The sequence below is a fragment of the Hyperolius riggenbachi genome, chromosome 5, assembly GCF_040937935.1.
Source record: "Hyperolius riggenbachi isolate aHypRig1 chromosome 5, aHypRig1.pri, whole genome shotgun sequence".
NCBI classification, from domain to species: Eukaryota; Metazoa; Chordata; class Amphibia; order Anura; family Hyperoliidae; genus Hyperolius; species Hyperolius riggenbachi.
In genome coordinates this window covers 114,257,651-114,275,941 of record NC_090650.1, presented here as the reverse complement: position 1 = coordinate 114,275,941, position 18,291 = coordinate 114,257,651, and the positions used below count along the sequence as shown (strand labels likewise).

Below are 18,291 nucleotides of genomic sequence, written 5' to 3'. Positions count from 1 at the left end.
TTGCCAGTTCATCAAACCTCTGTCCTGCTTACATTTCTCTGCTGTTCCTAAAAAGTTTGACTCACCTGGGGCTTCTCCCAACCCCTAGAAGTCTCTGTGTCCCTCAGCGCAGCTGTGCAGTCACCCACTTGCCAGTGGTTCCCTTCGTAATAGCCAGCAACCCAGCTGGGTCGGCTTCTCCGCATATGCGCACACCCCATTCATGTTCCCATGGCTGGGAGAATTCTGCGAAGGCGCAGTGCTACTGCCCCTGCGCATACTTATAGAAGTGGAATCCAGTAGAATGCTCATGAAAAGATCATTGAGGTATACATGATGATAAGGCAATGCTCATTCATGGTTAGGTAATGCAATAATGCAAAGCAATAGTGGGCATACAATACTCCAGGACGGAATCCACCTGTAAAGAATTGGCTACAGCTTCAGAGTGAGGGCGAGGAGGGAGGCAACAAAAGCTCCATGCGTGGCATGGTCCACATGACCACTTCGTCAGGAGCTCAGTGTGCAGATATACAGTACGTATCTTCTCATGTGATTGGAAACACATTGGATGTGTGGGATGAAAAAAGCATTTTTTTATTTTACCATGGGAAAAATTGTGCAAATGGAACGCGGAAGAACCCAAACAAAATTCGTATTCTCATTTCAATGACAAATGCGTGTTTTGACACATGCAATAAAATATGTAAATTAAACATGTGTGTTCCCTATCTATAAGCAGATCTGTTTGACTAGCATCTCTGATGATTCTGTTTCTGCTTGCTCCCAGGTACCTTGCCTGATTTGCTGGCCAACCTCAGCTCTCCTGCTTACTAGATACCTGCTACAATTTGCCTACAGACTGCTAGTCTTCCAATGATGAATTAATGTAACTTAATGATCAAAACTGGTTATACCGTATTTTTCATACTATAAAACGCTCCTAACCATAAGACGCACCTAGATTTAGAGGACAAAAACTAGGGGAAAAATATATATACTAAACCTGGTGCATCCATGGTGAAGGGTCATCTTGTGGATTATGCCCCCTTTGTACCTCATGCCAACTTCTACCGCTTGTGTCCCCCAAGTGTCTGCCCCTGTCCTCCTCTATGCCCTTTGTGCCCCCCTTGTGTCCTCCTCTATGCCCCTTTTTGTCCCCATGTGTCCTCCGTTTGTCCCCGCGTCCTCCTCTGCATGGGCACAGTACTGGGAATTCCCAACATTGCGGCAGGTTGGAGGTTCGTATTGGCAGGCGTTCACAAGTCAGGAGCTCCCTGCCATTTGGACTATAAGATGCAGTGACTTTTTTCCTCTGCTTTTGGGAGAGAAAAAGTGAGTCTTATAGTCCAAAAAATACAGCATTTTACAATATGTATTTATAAAATTATTAAGTCAATATTTCCCCTTTGTAAAATCTTTTTCTCCCTGTTTACAATCTTACATGTATTACAGGTGCTGATATCTTTACTGCTGGCAAGTTGGTTTGTTGTGTGTTCGGAAGTGAGCAGAAACATCATCTAGTCTAAAAGGGCGCTAAAAGAGCTAAAAGGCTCGGAGGCAGAAGGCCGCATAACAAAGTAGCTTAGGCTAAACATAACTTGGGGGGGGAGGGGCAGGGCATAAAACATAAAAGTGGGTATCTTGAATAATTTCCTGCATTAAAATGTATGTCACTATGGTGCATCTTTAAAAATCATTATAGCCATCTGGTCCACCTATTTGAATCGGTTAGGAGACAAGCAAAGCAACAAGTTATTTGAATGCCAGCTTCAAGGAAAATAGTGTTATTATTAAATGCAGTGCCTGTCAGAAGAGGTTTATTACTGTTAACACAGTAGGGGTTGTGAAAAGGCTTGCGAAAGGCCTTTGAAACCCACTCAATTAATTTTTATGTTTACAGGAGCAGAAATTATATTTTCAGTAATATTTCAAAGCCTATTATTAGCAAGGGAAAACAGTATTCAAAGATAAAATACAGCTGATATAACCAGAGGGTAGTTTTATTTAACACATTGTGGAGTTCTGGGTAACCATACTATTTCCATGTTTCTGTCTGGCTTGGCTCACACTCTGTACTCTGCCCTGCAGTTTAATGGTCCTGGGCAGCAGGCGGAGAAAGGACAGATAGAAGACTGTCTGATATTTCCGGCCAGCGGTCGTTACTACTCGGAAATGTGTATAGCTGATTGACCGTTGACTAACCGAGCAAAGCACTACAATTGCGTGTGTACGCTCTGCATGTCGGGGTTTTAACTTCTGTCTTCTGTAGAGGGCTGGATTTACCATAAGACACTGTAGGCACGTGTCTACAGGCGCCTGATCATGGAGAGGCGGCCCACTCCCCTCACCAAGTGCCTCCCTGCTGCCTTACCTATGCAGAGTCCCAAGCAGAGCATAAATGAAAGGTTACTTACCCTGGTCTCTGCATTCCACTGATAAAGATCTCCCTTTAGTCAGGGGCACCCCTAATACTGAGGGTACCTCTGGCTACCTAATACTAAGGGGCACTTATGAATGACAAGCAGGGGAAGTAAGGGAGACGACTTGTGGTGCGGTTGTAGGTTAATGTCTAGGGTACCAGAACATCTGTGCCTACAGGCTCTTGTGATGTAAATCCGTGCCTGCTTCTGTAGCAATCACATTGGGAGCAGTCGTTCCTGCTTATGTTACTATTGATCATTTGAGATAGATGGAGCTCACACGTTACTTCCATCTTATCTGGCGATTCTGACGGTGTTGCTTGTTCCCATGTGTTAAGAATGGGTTGTGTAAGGTCGGGGAGAACCATGGATGGATTGTCATTGATTGGTGTTTTTAAACGATTTTGGTCTAATGTGTACATGAACCTATAGAGTCAGGACTGTATTTAGAGAGTTTGCAGCAACAGACAGATTTGAGTGTTTATAGTGTTCTCTCACACTGAGCTGCACAGTCATGTGACTCTTCTCTCCAGCTACCGCGCCCTTTTCCACTTTTACTGCCAAGTTTATCAGCAAGTAGCCAAGCAGGTCCTAAATGATGTGGTTAGCAGTCTCCCCCCTGCATTAGACGCTTGCTCATGAGAATCTTACAGCAAAGGCAGCTCTGTTTACTAAAGTCAATTAATTGAAGCGTATGTTAAAAAGAGTTTTGAAAGTCTGATTAAAAAGCAGGACTTTGTTTTGAAATGAGAAGCTGTTCAAATCAGCCTGCTGCTCTTTTCCATGTAATGTGTGCAGTTAATCCACAGTATTTGTTATTTGGGAGGAAAGACAGATTTCCTTTCTTTCAAGGTCATAGTGTAAAAGAAGGATGATGGCATTTTCTTACATTTGTTAAAGTGCTGGAAAATGCCCAGTACAAACTTAAAGGGAACCTGAAGTGAGAGGGACATGGGGGCTGCCATATATATTGTTTCCTTTTACACAATACTAGTTCCCTGGCATCCTGCTGATCATTCTGGCATCAGCAGTGTCTAAATCACTTTTCAGATTACAGCTAATGCAGTGAATAAATAAATAGGGATGGAAGATATGTGCACATATTACACAGCATTTAGGGCTGGAACCAATGCTTTTTTGAGTGTTTAGGGATAATTTTAACTCGCTAGCGATTTCCCTAAACTACAGTGACCAGATTTTTCTGGGCCCAACCTGGGACGAGTGGGGTAATGTAAATGCGGCAAAGAAAATGGGCGCGGCCATTACATCACATGGGCAGGGCTAACTGTAATGTACTGGTGTAACAGTGAGGCAGCATACCATTTAGTAATCATGAGCCCCCAAAATGCCAAACGCTGCAACAATAACCCCAAAATGTCAAACGCTGCAACAATAACCCCGAAGTAGCAAAAACAGTCAATTATGACCTTCAAGTAATAAATGCAGCAACCGTTACCTCCGACACATGAGATGCAAGAACCATTACCTCCAACACATGATATGCAACAACCATTACCTGACGAATAAAATGTAACAAACAATTCCCTGACACGTGCAATGAGATAAATATTACTTCAGACACATGAAATACAGCAAAAGGGAAAAGAGACAAATATTACCTCCTAAACGTTAACCCCCACACATGGGGCTCGATTCTCAAAAGCGTGATAACTGCTATTACAGCAGTTATCATGCGCTCTGCCACTCGCAGAGCTTTTCACACGAGCAGCGTTAGTTCACGTGATAAGCAAAGGTTTCCGCGTGATCAAGTGCACGTTTCATGTGAAAAGCTCTGCGAGCGGCAGAGCGCATGATAACTGCTATGATAGCAGGTATCACGCTTTTGAGAATCGAACCCATGGAATTAAGCACACATGTGAAATGCACATATTACTCCACATATATGAAATGCAAATGTTACCTCAGACATAAATGCATTAAATGTTTCTGCCACTGGTTGCTGTTGGGATGGAGCTGCTGAGTGAAGTGGGAGAGGGACACTGGAGGGTGACACTGACTGGAAGGGGAGGAGGGTGACACTGAGTGGGTGGGGAGGATGACACTGGGTGAGGAAGTTGACACTTGGTGGGGAGTGTGATGAGGTAATGTGATGCGGTGATGTGATGAGGGAGGTAGTGAGGGCGACGCTGGGTGGGGAGGGCTGGGTGGGAATGTGGGTGACACTTGCCATCCGGGACAGGGGACCCAGAATGCGGGACGTGTCCCGGGCAATACGGGACATCTGGTCAGGGTAGAGAAACACTAGGTGCTGCTTGGTGGAGTAGGAGGGTAACACTTGGGTAACACTTGGTGGAGTAGGAGGGTGGGATAAGAGGGTAACACAAGGTGCTAGTGGGTAGGGTGAGAGGGTGACACACGGGTGATGCTTGACTTGCCCCCTCCTGCTATCCCCTGTGCCCAATTGCTATCATCTATTCCACACCCAAAAGGGAGACACCAGTGTCGGACTGGGAGAGCTGAGGAAATCCAATTGCTGGCCAAGCAGCAGTAATCATGTGTTGCTTCTCACAGTGAGGACTTGCTGCAGGTTCCTATTGGGAGTGATAACACAGGTTTTCTGCTTCTTTGCCAGCAGGTGAATTTCCTCAGTTCTTCCACCTCTCAGTCCGACACAGGGAGACACCTGTCCCTGTTTGCAGCTTTGGTTGTTGTTCCTCTTTTCCTGGCTGCAGAAGTGTCATGACACACTGGGGGGCAGAGGCAGATCTGTTGTTGATAACATGGATGTACCTGTCCCTGTTTGCAGTCTCATAGCGTCCTCCTCCGCTGTACCTGGCTGCACAAAAGTCACAGACATGCTGCGGGGCGGAGTTGGGGCAGAGGCGGACCTGCTAATATTAACAGGAACATACCCATCCCTGTTTGCAACATCGGTAGTACCTCCTCTTTCCCGCAGCTTGCTCGGCTACACAGAGCTGGGGGGCGGAGCTGGGGCAGAGGCAGCAGAAAGAGTGGGAGCTGCTATAAGCCTGCCATTCACTGCCACTGGGTGGGCAGGAGGCGGGACAAGTGGCCACATAGAGTGACGGGGCCGGGATATCTGGCGGCCAACCCGGGACATTTCCCGGGACAAATTCCAGGCTGGGACAGAGGACCTGGAATCCAGGAAGCTCCCAGGGTAAAGAGGTACGCCTGGTCACCGTACCTAAACACTCTGCCAATGTAAATGGATGTAACAGATTTCACAGTAGCGATTGCGATTAGCAAAATCACAATCGCAGGACATTTTGGAAGTGTTTGTGTGTGATTTTAAATTACTGCAAACTGTAAAAAAAAAGTGTAATAATTTGAAAGGGCCAATCAGAATTATAAAAACGCTAATCACAATCGCTGGCAAAAAGCTTACACTTTTTAAAATTGCTACCAAAATTGCTGGGAAAACGCTCATGAAATAGCTTACAAAATGCTAGTTCAAAAACGCTAGCAATTGCAATAGCGATTTGCTACTTGTAGTGGGTTCCAGGCCTAGGAGACAAAAGGGAAAGAGAGCTGTCAGTTGTTTTAATGTGCATTCAAAATGCATTAAATACAGTATGAACAAGAGTGAGAACACCATCACTGCTAGCTATGTACAATCAAATGGAATACAAATCTATGTGGTCAGCAATCACATGCCCCTCCCACTGCACGCAATCGACAAACAAAAAAAGCCTTTCTCAGTCAATATCCATTTTTTTTTGTCAAACTTGATTCAGAAATGCCCTGTTTTTAATAGATTTGTTTGGCTCAATGCGTTTTATAAAATGAATGTCTTATCTATTAAAACCATTGCATAATTATAGGTAGTCTTTATCATCTAATATCTAATCAGGTCTTAAAGTAAATTGTGGAGCATCAGCGAGTAAATAAACACACTCATGCAAAAGCAAACACTCACACACAAAAATATTTTGTTGGGTCACATACAGTGAAGCATACAGTCAATGAAAAGTATGGTCCGCTGTCACTGTTAAAGTGCGCGTTTTGCGGTTAAGCAGAGCGGTGCAGTACGAAGCATTGCAATACGGAAAGCCAAGTTACAGTGCGGACGTTGTGCCACAATACACCACTGTGGACATAGCCTTAAAGGAACAATATCAAACCAGGTGTTCTAAAGTGACAATGTACAAATAATGTCTAAGTAGTTGTGTAAATATTTTCCTACTTTTCATGTTAGATATCAGCCGCAAAAGCTTTAATTCAATGTGTGTAGATTTTAGCTACGTTGGAATTCACCTTTGACCATTTGCAAAGGTGAATCTCTGACATGCAAAGAACAGTGCAATATTGAAGCAGACTACAGAGTGTCTTGGGTGTCAGGTTTCACACACAATTACAAACAAATTACATTTCCTCTGTTCTCGTACTGACAGCTTGGCCAGAGTCAGGCAGCTGCCAGTGAGAGCTTTCTTACACACAGGGTTAACAGATGTAGTGTGAGGGAATCCCCCTCCTCTCATGATTAAGTAGTCTGTCAGATTTGGCATTTGCTTGTCAGTGAAGTGTGAAAGGACTTTGATAACAGTAAACAAACAGATAAGCAATGAAATGTATACACCAGTACTTAACAACACTTCTCAAACTACTCCTATCTCAATTGAAAAAAAAAAAACATGTTAAACGATTGTGTTCATTTAATGGTGTTCAGACAGTCATGCAATCCTTACACTCCACACATCTTTGTTATATTGCATAACCAGGCAAGTGACACCACTAACCCCTATTCCAGATCTGCAGCTTCCTGTGTCATCTCCTTGCTCATTGGATGCATCAGCATGATGATGCTGATTTGTTGTCCAAGAAGCATGCCAGTGAACCAGGGAACTACAGAATAGAAACAGAAATTGGTGGCCAATGAGATGCAAATAATTCTGAATCAATGCAAATTTTATGTACTTTTATGCAAATATATGATGTCTCATTCTCCCTGAACTACTCTTTCACAATACGATATATGCCCGTGCCATCAGGGAACAAGAAGTTCACTGATTAACCTGGTAATTCAGCATTTTCAGGTAGTCAGCTGACCTCATTCTTTTGTAAACATAATCATCCAGGCAGTAATTATCCAATAGGAGGCTCTTACGAGTAAACAAACTTAAAAGATTGTTTTCTTTAACAATAAGGATTTTACTTTACCGTATACTGTATATATATATATATATATATATATATATATATATATATATATACACACACACTCCAGGTAGATATTAGGGTAGGGATCCTATGGCTGGAGAACCAGAGGTGGCTATTTGATGGCTACATCTGGCTCACAGACAAATCAGTAGGGGTTGATTCACTATGCTACACTGCTCAAGCAGTGCAGCTCAGTGTGGCGGCGCAAGTAAAGTCGGCACACTACTGCTGTAGCATGCACTATTAACTTGCTCACGCTGCCCCAAAACGATGGCTGCTCCAATTGTCCCACTCTGGACCATGTCAGGTCCAGTGACTTTGTAGGACAAGATCCCTTCACTTTGATTGTCCCAATAGGCTGCCTGTCACTTGACAGGCAGCCTATTGGTCCAAAGTGCGGGGATCTCGTCCTACAAAGTGAATCAATCCCCAAGTCAGCTAGCTAATTGTACAAGCTGTTAGTCGGTATTTCTCGTGTCTGGCTCTTGCGGAAATTACTCCTGTCTGGCTCTTGGGGAAATTGCTGATGTTGTTGAAACCCAAGAGAAGCTGAAGACGTGTCTGACTCTTCTGCTGCCTGGAGGATCAGCTGTATACACATCACCATGGCAACAGGGACATGAGCCCTCTGCTGCACATGCCAGTTTGAAACATATTGTATGGCTCACACCGAAATACATTTTAAAATATGTGGCATTTTGTAACAATTTTGGAATTATCTCCGTGGTCAGCGCACAACCTGCGCGCCGACACCACGGAAATCCTCCACAAACGTTTGGATAAGAGAACCCAGCTAAGGTGTGGATGCACCTGTAGAAAGGAATTCCAACCGGCAGATGGAGCTGTGGAGTGCAGAGGAACAGATCCTCTGCACAGCCACAGATGCCAGATAAGGATTGTACGTAATGGGGCAATACGGAGCAGGTTAGTTTCTCTCGAGGGAGAGAGCACAGAGACAGGATGTATGTATGTCCACCAATCTAGTCGCCGCCCGGCGACGGTCGACATACAACAATGAAAACCAAAGTGTGAACGCAATCGCGAGAGTGTTGATTGCCAACAGTGACATAAGACAGAGTAAAGGTTAAACACCGGAGTAGAGCGAAAGGCACAGCATATCATACAATGAGAATGTCAACGAAAATTACAAACGCAATACCTAAACGCGGTCACTGCGCGTTAGGCGCAACAGCGACAAGCGCGTTTACGGTGCGGTCTCCGCACAATAAACGCAACAGAGACAAGCACGCCACCCTGACTAATGAATGAACACAAATGAACAAATAACAGGAACGCTTGCTAAACGGCTGCCTTACCTCAGGCAACCGCAAGCGTTTGCTCCAGACAGAAAGACGAACGGAAAACAGGAATAGGTCAGATAAGATCCACCGCTCTTCCGCCAGAGCGAGTGCGATCTGGGTTCAGGGACAGGACAGGAAGGATCCACTGCTCTTTCCGCCAGAGCAAGTGTGAACCAAGTAGAGAAACAGCGCTAGCAGGATCCACTTCTCTTTTCCACCAGAGCAAGTGTGATCCAAGTACAGAAACAGAACTAGCAGGATCCACTGCTCTTTTCCACCAGAGCAAGTGTGATCCAAGTACAGGAAAAGGCTTAGCAGGATCCACTGCTCTTTCCGCCAGAGCGAGTGCGATCCACACCACAAGACAGACAGAAGGAGTAACCAGTAGCAACCGCAGCTCTGGCCTACACTCCCAGACAGACAGAACGATTCTCTGTCGACCGCCGCTGGCGACAAGGCAATCGAGACAGAGAGGGAGAACAAGGCAATACAAATAATACAACCTGACTGCACTAGAAGGAGTGCCTAGTGCAGTCCCCAAGAATACTCTAAGATAATCTTTAGCAAACAATAGCAAGGCTGACACTCCAGGAGTGTTTTAGCAGTAACAAACCATCATGACCAGCAAAGGATCCTGGGAGAACATGGTATTTATACTGCAAGCCTTCAAAGGAGGCTAGGCAATTTGCATGACAAGTGTATGCAAATTCCTCAGTGACAGAGCAAGTCTGAAACTTGCAAAGTAAAGACAGGTCTCCTTTCCAGAGACCTGCAGCCCTCAGACTTAAGGAATGGTCAAACAGCTGTCTGCCTGTGCAGCCAGCTGAGCGGATCATTACACATTTATGGCTCTCTCAGCCAAAAAGGTTCCTGACCCCTGCTCTACATCAACAGTTTACATTATAATTTTCATAACACTTTGAACACGTCAAGCAATGTTTTACAAGTTTATGAGGTATATTTTGCAGTTTCATGGGGTATAGTTTGTAAGTCAATACTAAATGGTAGGTGCGCATTTCCATACAAATACAGCTGAGGAGAGTTGTCTATAAAGCTTTATGCAACACATATTCATTATTGTAAACATATTTATCACAAGAAGTCTGTCCAGTACATTGCATTATGTACGTTACCACTGTGCTATACAACAATAGCACTTGCATTATGTACAGTACTGTATATGGCAGCTGTAAAGCTGAATGGGCCCTTTTGATTCCCAGTCTCAGCAGATTATAATATGAGATCATGGAAAATGTATGATTTCCCCCCTCAGGCCTGGGAAAATGGCTGCAAATGGAAATGACTTTATTTGAGTTTTGTCACTTTAACCTAAAGCTCTGATAGTATAGTCATCATTCAATGACAAATTCAATTCTAACAGGCCAGCTATAACAGCAGCTGCAGCTGGAATAAAATGCATGTCATATTTTGCTGGTGGCGTCATTAAAGTCCAGTGAGCCAGCTTCTGACTAAGGACAGAGCCTTCTCATTACTGTTACTATTTCCTTACAGCTCTGCCACACATCTCCATCTTCTCTTTACCGTATTTGTGTAGACATCTGATGAGCTAGGGGTTTTTTTTACATAGTGATCCTTATTCCAGAGGCCAGTGTGCTAATCCAAAAAGTAATGCTATGGTTATGTATAATGTAGAGTTAGGGGGTGTTAATTATCACAAACAGGTCTTAAAGGAGTATTGAGTCTTGCAGGCCACATAAATTATTCTTGTTCAGGAGCCCCCTCAAATTCTGGCACCTGCAGAACAAATTTCCATTGTTGTAGGCTGTAAACATACCGAAACGTGCAGTCTGTGAATGACCCATTCCTTTTAAAGTGAAATGAGTACCTGTCATTAATTTTTCTTGTTAAATGATCCTCCCCATTAGGTTGGTTCATAATAGTGTGCCGTTGGGTGGGTGGGGGACAATAATTACTTACCTATGGGTGGGCTGCTCCTGTGGCCTCTCATCCATATGGGAGAGGCCATCTTTTCCACAGAAAGCCCATACTTTGGCCTCGATTCAGAAAGCATTACCTCATTCAGTAATGCTGAAAACAGCTGACTTTACCGAGCAATTAGGAGAATGTCAATTCATAAAGGCTGTTACCGTATGAAAAACTGAAGTTACCGGGCAGTGAGGTAAATTACCAACTTGTGCAGTAAATACCTCAACAAATGTCAATTCATAAAGAATAGATCATGCCATAAAAGCCTGAAATTTTACCGGCACCTCTGGTGTGGCAAAATGAGAGTGGAGACTGTGTGATACTGTGGGAAGCCAGCATGACACAAACGAGCAGAGAGAGAAAAGCTATGACTAACTAGAGCCAATAGAAACAACCCGTCTCCTGCAAGTTGGATGATGCATTTTGATAGGACCTGAAGCCTTCTCCGACAGGTCTAGCTTTTCTACCCCCAGGCAGTGAGCAAAGAGAACGGAACAAAAGTGCTTCCCCTGCCTCCCTTTGGCGGTTTAACCTCTTAGGCTCTTGTTTGAAGATGCAGAGTAGTTAGTTGGGAAATCACCTAAGCAGAGCATGTGCAGTGTCTCCTGAAAGTTCATCTAAACTGTGGCAAATAAATAAAATGTTAAGAAAGACTAATAGACAGATTCAGAGTGAGCAGAGGCAGTGTAACAAACAGTGTAGCAAATATACATCTAAAGGGATGTCAGGATGCCTCTTACTATTGTAATACCCTCACTGCACAGAGTTTTTGTCTATTGAAGCCAGTAAATAACCGAACTTCGACCGCAACTGTGAATATTTTTTTGACTTGGCACAAAAAAGTCTAAAATACCGAACGCAGTGATTTACCGAGTACTTTACATTTACCGTATTGGGCTCTATGAATCAAAGCCTATACCTCATTTTCAAACCTGACGATCAAACACAAGAGTAGCCACATCCCTGCCCTCCATTATCAGATCAGCTATTTCGCTTCATGTGAACACATTCATTCTTGATTTTCTAGGTCTTCTAGGATCTAAAGGTAGTAAAGGTGTCTCCCGATGTCGTTTAGGGATCTACCCTGCTGGATTGCTAAACATCTATTACTATTCAGCTCCTCCTGCTTAGCTTTTCCTCTCTACAGAATATAATAAGCTGCTTGACAAATAATAAGTAGCAAGTCTATAGAGCAATTGTTTCTACAGCTGTCACTTAGGACTGTTCTGGGCTCCACCTATTGCATTTTTGGGACTGTGGTCTTAGCCCTTTTCTCATGTACAACACGTCACCCCCAACCTCTTGGCCTAGGGATCAACATGGTGGCTGCTATGGAGCCTGTAGCCAAGGGGGGCCCGGTGGGCTTTTGCAGTAATATGGGTAACCACTGCAGGTGGGAGCACTGCGAGATCATGGAGACCTGTGGCAGTCCCGATGAAGTGCAGAGGAGCGGCTCCCCCCCCCCCCCCCCTCCCGTTACAATCAGGGCTGACTGCATCAGTGGAATGGAAAATGCAGCGATAGCTGCAGATACTGACAGCAGTTAGGCTGCTTGCTTGGCCCTGCTGGACATTATACCAGTTCTGGGACTGTCAATTCTCCTCGCTGCTGTCGCTGGCCCTGTAGCCTCATGTTTGGTACCAGTGACGTGTGCAGGGCACTGGCTGCAAGCTCCTGCTTCTCCTTTCATGCTTTCTCCACTATTGACTGCTGTAGAAGTGTCCCCCCCCCCCCCCCCCCCGAATTTGAAGTCGTGATGAAGCAGGTGACATTGCTGTATTTTATATATGGGCTAACGAGTGCTGCATTTTATATACGGGCTAACAAGTGCTGCATTTTTATGTTGACTAATGTGTGCTGCATTTTATATATGGGCTAACGCGTGCTTCGGGGTACCTCTACCTACTTATCCTGTGGATACTGGGGGCTACCAATTATTGGGAGGTTTCTATAACTCCCTATACTGTTAGGCTACGTTGGGCACAAAGATGTCTTACAATTTTTATTGGGGAGTAACCAATCAAAATGTTGCTATGGGGCCCCATGATTTCTAGTTACACCCCTGGCTTTGTAACTTTTTTTCTTCCATCCTTCTCTCCCCCTCCTCTTTCTGTCAGTCTTTCAAAATTATTATACTCTCTCTCCCTCTTTCTTGCTCTCTCTCTCTCTCTCTCTCTCTCTTTCTGTCTCTCCTCCCCACCTTCTCAGCCTCTTTCTTACTCTCTTTCCCCCTTCATTCTTTATCTTTTCCCTTTTTCTCTCTCTCTCCTTCTTACTCGCTTTCCTTTCCTCGTCTTTCTTACTCTCTCTTCTCCCTCTTCTTCTTCCAAACTATGACAGTGGTTTGAAGTGCAGAATATATCTTTATTTCAGTCTTGTTAAGACTACATATATTTATTTTGCACAACAGAGAAAAAAAGCTATGATGTTAACAACGACACGCAACAAATATCATATGCAAATTAAAAACATATGAAGCATCTATTGTAAGCAAGAAAGTTCTCCTCTGATGTGTGTGTAAGACATCCATCTGTCCAAGTTTCTTATTTCCGTTAGCATAATCCATAGGCCGCAAAAATATGTGTACAAGGAATTTGTGAATAATGAGTTTGAAAATGGCATGAATTCCGCAGCAAAGTACTATAGAAAGTATAGCTACTAGTGAGAAAGCACAAAGTATTTAGAACCTAAATGCAATTTCCTTGCTGGCCTGTCACCAGTTTTCCAGCACTATATGATCTCAGTGCTGGAGATCAGAGAATCAATTGAAGTGGCACTGTAGTGACAAATAGAATGCAGTAAATAATTTAGGATATCCACTTTTAGGTTAAATATCCTGGTTTTACCCTCAGAAATACTTCCTATATCTATATATTGCAGTATTGGTATGTTTAGTCTAGGCTGTTTAGCAATGCGGAATTCCCCTCCCAGAGCATACATATTAAACTCCGCCCCGTGGGCCAAATCTGGCGCTCAGAGGCATTAAATTTGGCCCTCAAGTGGTTTCCCCACTTTGCATTATGTTTGGCCCACTCTAGACCACCAGGGAAGCTATATTGGAGTTAAAGCCCTAGAACACCAAGGAAGCCATATGGGGGAGGTAGGGGGAAAGCACTAAACACTAGGGAACTGTATAGGAGAAAGGTGGGGGCCTCTAGTCATCAGGGAGGACCACTAGACACCAGTAAACTGTGTAGGAGTTGGAGGGTAGCCATTAGACACCAGGGAACTTAATAAAGGAGGAAGGCCAGTAGACATTGAGGCTGACCCGCGACTTGGTCCCAGTGTACAATATCGGCCCACTTTGTATTTGAGTTTGACACCCCTGTCCCAGAGCATTCTGGGTGACCAGGCACTATTTTTACTAGCTTAGGAATTCTCCGTAAACAAACAATCCGCAGAACTGCACCTGGCAGGACTAAAGATTTTGCCACCTTTAATACATTTCAGAATGAGGGTGAGGGAAGATTTTACAATGGGCAACTGCTGACTAAATAATTTATAAATAAAATTTGTAAAAAACAAAATGAAAACAATTTTATTGATTTATTTTCACTACAGTTCCTTTTTAATGCCTGAATCTTGTAAATACTACTAACTACTAACTCCCTTTATGTAGCTCTAACCTTTAGCCTGCTCTAATACTAACCTCATGTCCAGAGATTTGTCTCTCAAATTAACCTTCTCCGTTCTCATAGGCTGAACATTAGCCTTAACCCTTTACCAAGTTTTGCATGAGTTCACATTTAGTGCCCTGATTTCCTCCTGCAGCTTACAAACTTACCAGTAGGTTAACTGGTTTCCTCACAATTTATCCCTCAGCTGTAATGAGGACATTAGATTGTGAGGAACAGCTAGTGGCACAAACTGTTCAATGGCATACATGTAATAAAGACGTCTGGAAAAAAGGTCACAAGGGATTGCTACTAGTAGAATAGCGCTATTCTACTGAAGTGTTTCCATAGTAAAATATCGGTAATTTTTACTATGGCTAAACCTACCTTACTCTTACACAGAACCCTCTCTCTACCTATGCCTAACCCTTAGACCTTAGAACCCCCAATGGTGCTTAACCCTAAGACTTCCCTTGGTGTTGCCTAACCCTAAGACCCCCCTGGTGGTGCCTAACCCTTAGACCCCCACCTAAATCTTAACCCCCACCTATCTGAAAGCCGCAAATATAACTTAAAGGAGGTAAATGTTGGCGCCCGGGGGCGCCTGAATACCGGCAAGCAGTGGAAATGAAGTTTTTTCCTGTTTTCCGGTAATCGTTCGCCTCTGTGTGCTGAAAGTTACCTTGTTTGCTGCATTCTGAAATGGTGGTTATTGGCAAAGGAGGTCAATTTTTATTCCGGGCGGCGCACGATTAGCGGCAGGAGGTAAAAAGCTCTGAAATGTACCTTCTTACCTTGCTTGCCGATAATCGTGTGGCTTCAGGCTAGAAAAATTGACCTTCTTTGACGCATTTAGCAGCAAAGAAGGTACATTTCGTGGCCTGGAGGCACACGATTAGCGGCAAGCAGGGTAGGAAAGTAAATTTCACCCGATAGCAGCTGCTGCCATGCGCCCAACTTTCCTTGGTTTGCTAATTGTGGCTTTTATAATAGGTGCCTATGGCGGTGCCGTTTTTTTTCTGTAAAGGCTCCTGTGCCCTTTTGACCTGATTTGGTACAATGTGCTCTGTAAACTTAAAGCACTGTAGAAAGTGAGTAAGCAATATATAATAATTGTATATTAGTAATATATAAAGTAAGTTGAAGACAAATATTAACACTGAACATGTTAACGCTTATTTGCTGAAAACTAAGAACAGCGAATATATTGTAACACTTTCTAAATAGGCACCTTTGTCCGTGAGCGGTAAATGATTTTACGTGTGTGTATAATTGAACTTCGTGCAAGCTAAACATTGATTTTCATATGCAATGACAAAATGTACTTTTCCATGGAAACATTCTGTATTGTTTTGCTTTTTCTTCATGAATATTAATTTGATTAATGGGAATTAAAACATTCTGATCGCTTTTTATTCTGATTTGCAGGTTACAAGAGGCCAATCAAGGAAGATCACTGCATATTTCCAATGAGGTACAGATTTATTAACAGTACTGAAACTTACTCCAGATTGTTATTAACTCAATGAAAGTAATATATGTACAGTGACTGAAATATAACTTTGTACCAAAAGAAACAAAAAAACAAACACTATAATTCAGTGTACCCAGTGTCAGTGCCAGGTAATTGCATCTTTGACATACGCGCCAGATTTCCTGTCAGATTTCCTGTGTTCCCTTGCATAGACCTGGAACCAAATGCGGAATGATTTTGCATACTCTTTTCATTATTAGTTACCGTTTACCCGCTTTTCCGCTGGCTTTGTTGCAGGAGTGAGCTGTGTGTAGTATTTTGCAAAATCCAAAGAGTTATACCCACCAGACGTGCCAACGCCCTCTGCCATCTCCAAGTGGGTAGTTGTCCACCATCTTGTTCTTTGTGTCTTTATCTTGGCAGGATATTGGATCTTCCATCTCTCCCTCCCATGACAGTGTCATATATTGTAGCTGTGTCTGTCTGTAGCATGAAACTCTTATCAAATTGCACTCTCTAACCAGGGCCGGTTCTCTCATGAAGCAAGGTGAAACTTTTGCATCAGGTGCAGAGATTTAAGGGGCAGCATGTTTGTACTGTGTTTACACTTACAGCATGCAGTCAGAGTAGGAGGAGAAGCGAGTGGAGAACGAGGTGAAGAGGTCGTCATTGGAGAAAAGCAGCTTGTTGTGCTGTGTGAGGAGTCTGACAGTGAGTGAGGAGGGGGAAGCAGGAGAGCAGCAGTGTTTCATTTGACTTGCACAGCAGAAGGGAGGTGGTGGCACTGCTGTTCTGACTGAGGAAAATGGAGTGGCTGAGGGTGAGCAGTTTGTTTGTCACAGACTCACAGCCAGCCAGTGTGTGAATATGTTGAGCTGCAGCATGTCATGTGAAAACATAAAATGAAGCAGAGTAAATTGTCGGGTGTTGTGCAATCATACCAAGTTCGCAAAAAGTCTAGAACCGGCCCTGTCTCTAACATAGCTAATGCTAATGTAATCCCCCTGTGGGAGTGGCTTAGAAGTGGGGTATTAGGCTTAGTTCCCCTTTAGCTCTGGTAACCACCTTTTCTGCTTCCCAAGTTTACAGCATAATGTTAAGAAAGGGTGTATTTATTATACACAGTACGACTCTAGCCAGATAGTGTAAAAAATAGCTCTACACACAATAATACTGATAATATGTAAATACTGCAACATTTCCAACGATGAGACTTTCAGAATCTTCAGTCAATACAACAGCAACTATATGCATATAATATGCATATAATAACATGAAACAGGTCCTGTCAGGCTGTCACAAGTTTGTACAGTGGGAGACATGGCAGTGCTTTCAAACAAACCTCATACCTGAATGGTTTATCTGCAATGGTGAGCAGAGCTCCAGAAACTGGACTATATTACACACCCAGCATACACTGCAGGCAAAGAGAGGGAGGGGGAATAGTGATTAATCTGCACCGGTGGGCAGAGCTCCAGAAACTGGACTATATTACACACCCTGCATCACTATAGACCAAGGGGGGGTGTTAGCTTCAGTGATAATTAGTGCACAAATTATGACCTAATAGACTTCCCCACGGCGGTGACGTACCCCCTTGGGGAAGACCTACCTCTAACCTAGCAATAAAAACATAATTCCTCGTGCTGCTATTCATAAATGGTATACACATTTCATAAGACAAGCAAACAGACAAATGATAAACGCTCAAGGATGCACCTGAATTGTAAGCCATTAGAGGCAATGCAGGGCCCCCTAGGGCTGAATACATGCCTTTAATGCAAAACAGATGCAAAATTATGTGCTAAACTCCAATCTAAAAATTTGAGAGTGAATTTAAAACAGTGAAGGCAGCTAGCCACTAGTATACTTACATTCAATTTTGCACAGTGGGAGACATGGTAGTGCTTTCAAACAAACCTCATACCTGAATGGTTTATCTGCAATGGTGAGCAGAGCTCCAGAAACTGGACTATATTACACACCCAGCATATACTGCAGGCAAAGAGAGGCAGGCTGTCACAAGTACTCCCTCTCCTGGAATCTTCTCCTCAGCTCCCAGGCTCCTCCCCTCACCTTTTTTCTTCCAATCACAAAGACACATACGGGGACATTTATTAAGAGCCTCTGAGACAAAATATTGGTATGTTTTTATAAATCCGTGCAGAATTGTCTCACACGCCTTAAGAAATCACTAAATAGTGCAGTTTCCTTCTGAAACTGTTAGGAATAGGAGGAGTTAGGAAGATCTCCCAGTGTGTGAGGGAAATTGCTGTTGCTGAGGTAACCAATACATCTTTTGTATTGCATCAATGCCCAGCAGTGGAACAGTGAAGCACAGATCAGCTTCACATGATTCAGTAGGGGGGAGGAGCCCTTCACAAATCATGCCTAGCCTGCGCTGCACAAGCTGT

The 18,291-nt window shown here is 43.6% G+C and overlaps 1 protein-coding gene across 6 annotated transcripts in view; it reads left to right on the top strand.

Moving 5' to 3' along the window:
- Positions 1 to 18,291, top strand: part of THRB (thyroid hormone receptor beta) — a 479,584-nt gene that overhangs the window by 281,220 nt on the left and 180,073 nt on the right. For all 6 annotated transcript variants that reach the window (XM_068236158.1, XM_068236162.1, XM_068236155.1 and 3 more), the window contains one exon: positions 15,832 to 15,877. The gene's annotated coding sequence lies outside the window, so the exon portion shown is untranslated. The remainder of the gene's footprint in view (positions 1 to 15,831; positions 15,878 to 18,291) is intronic.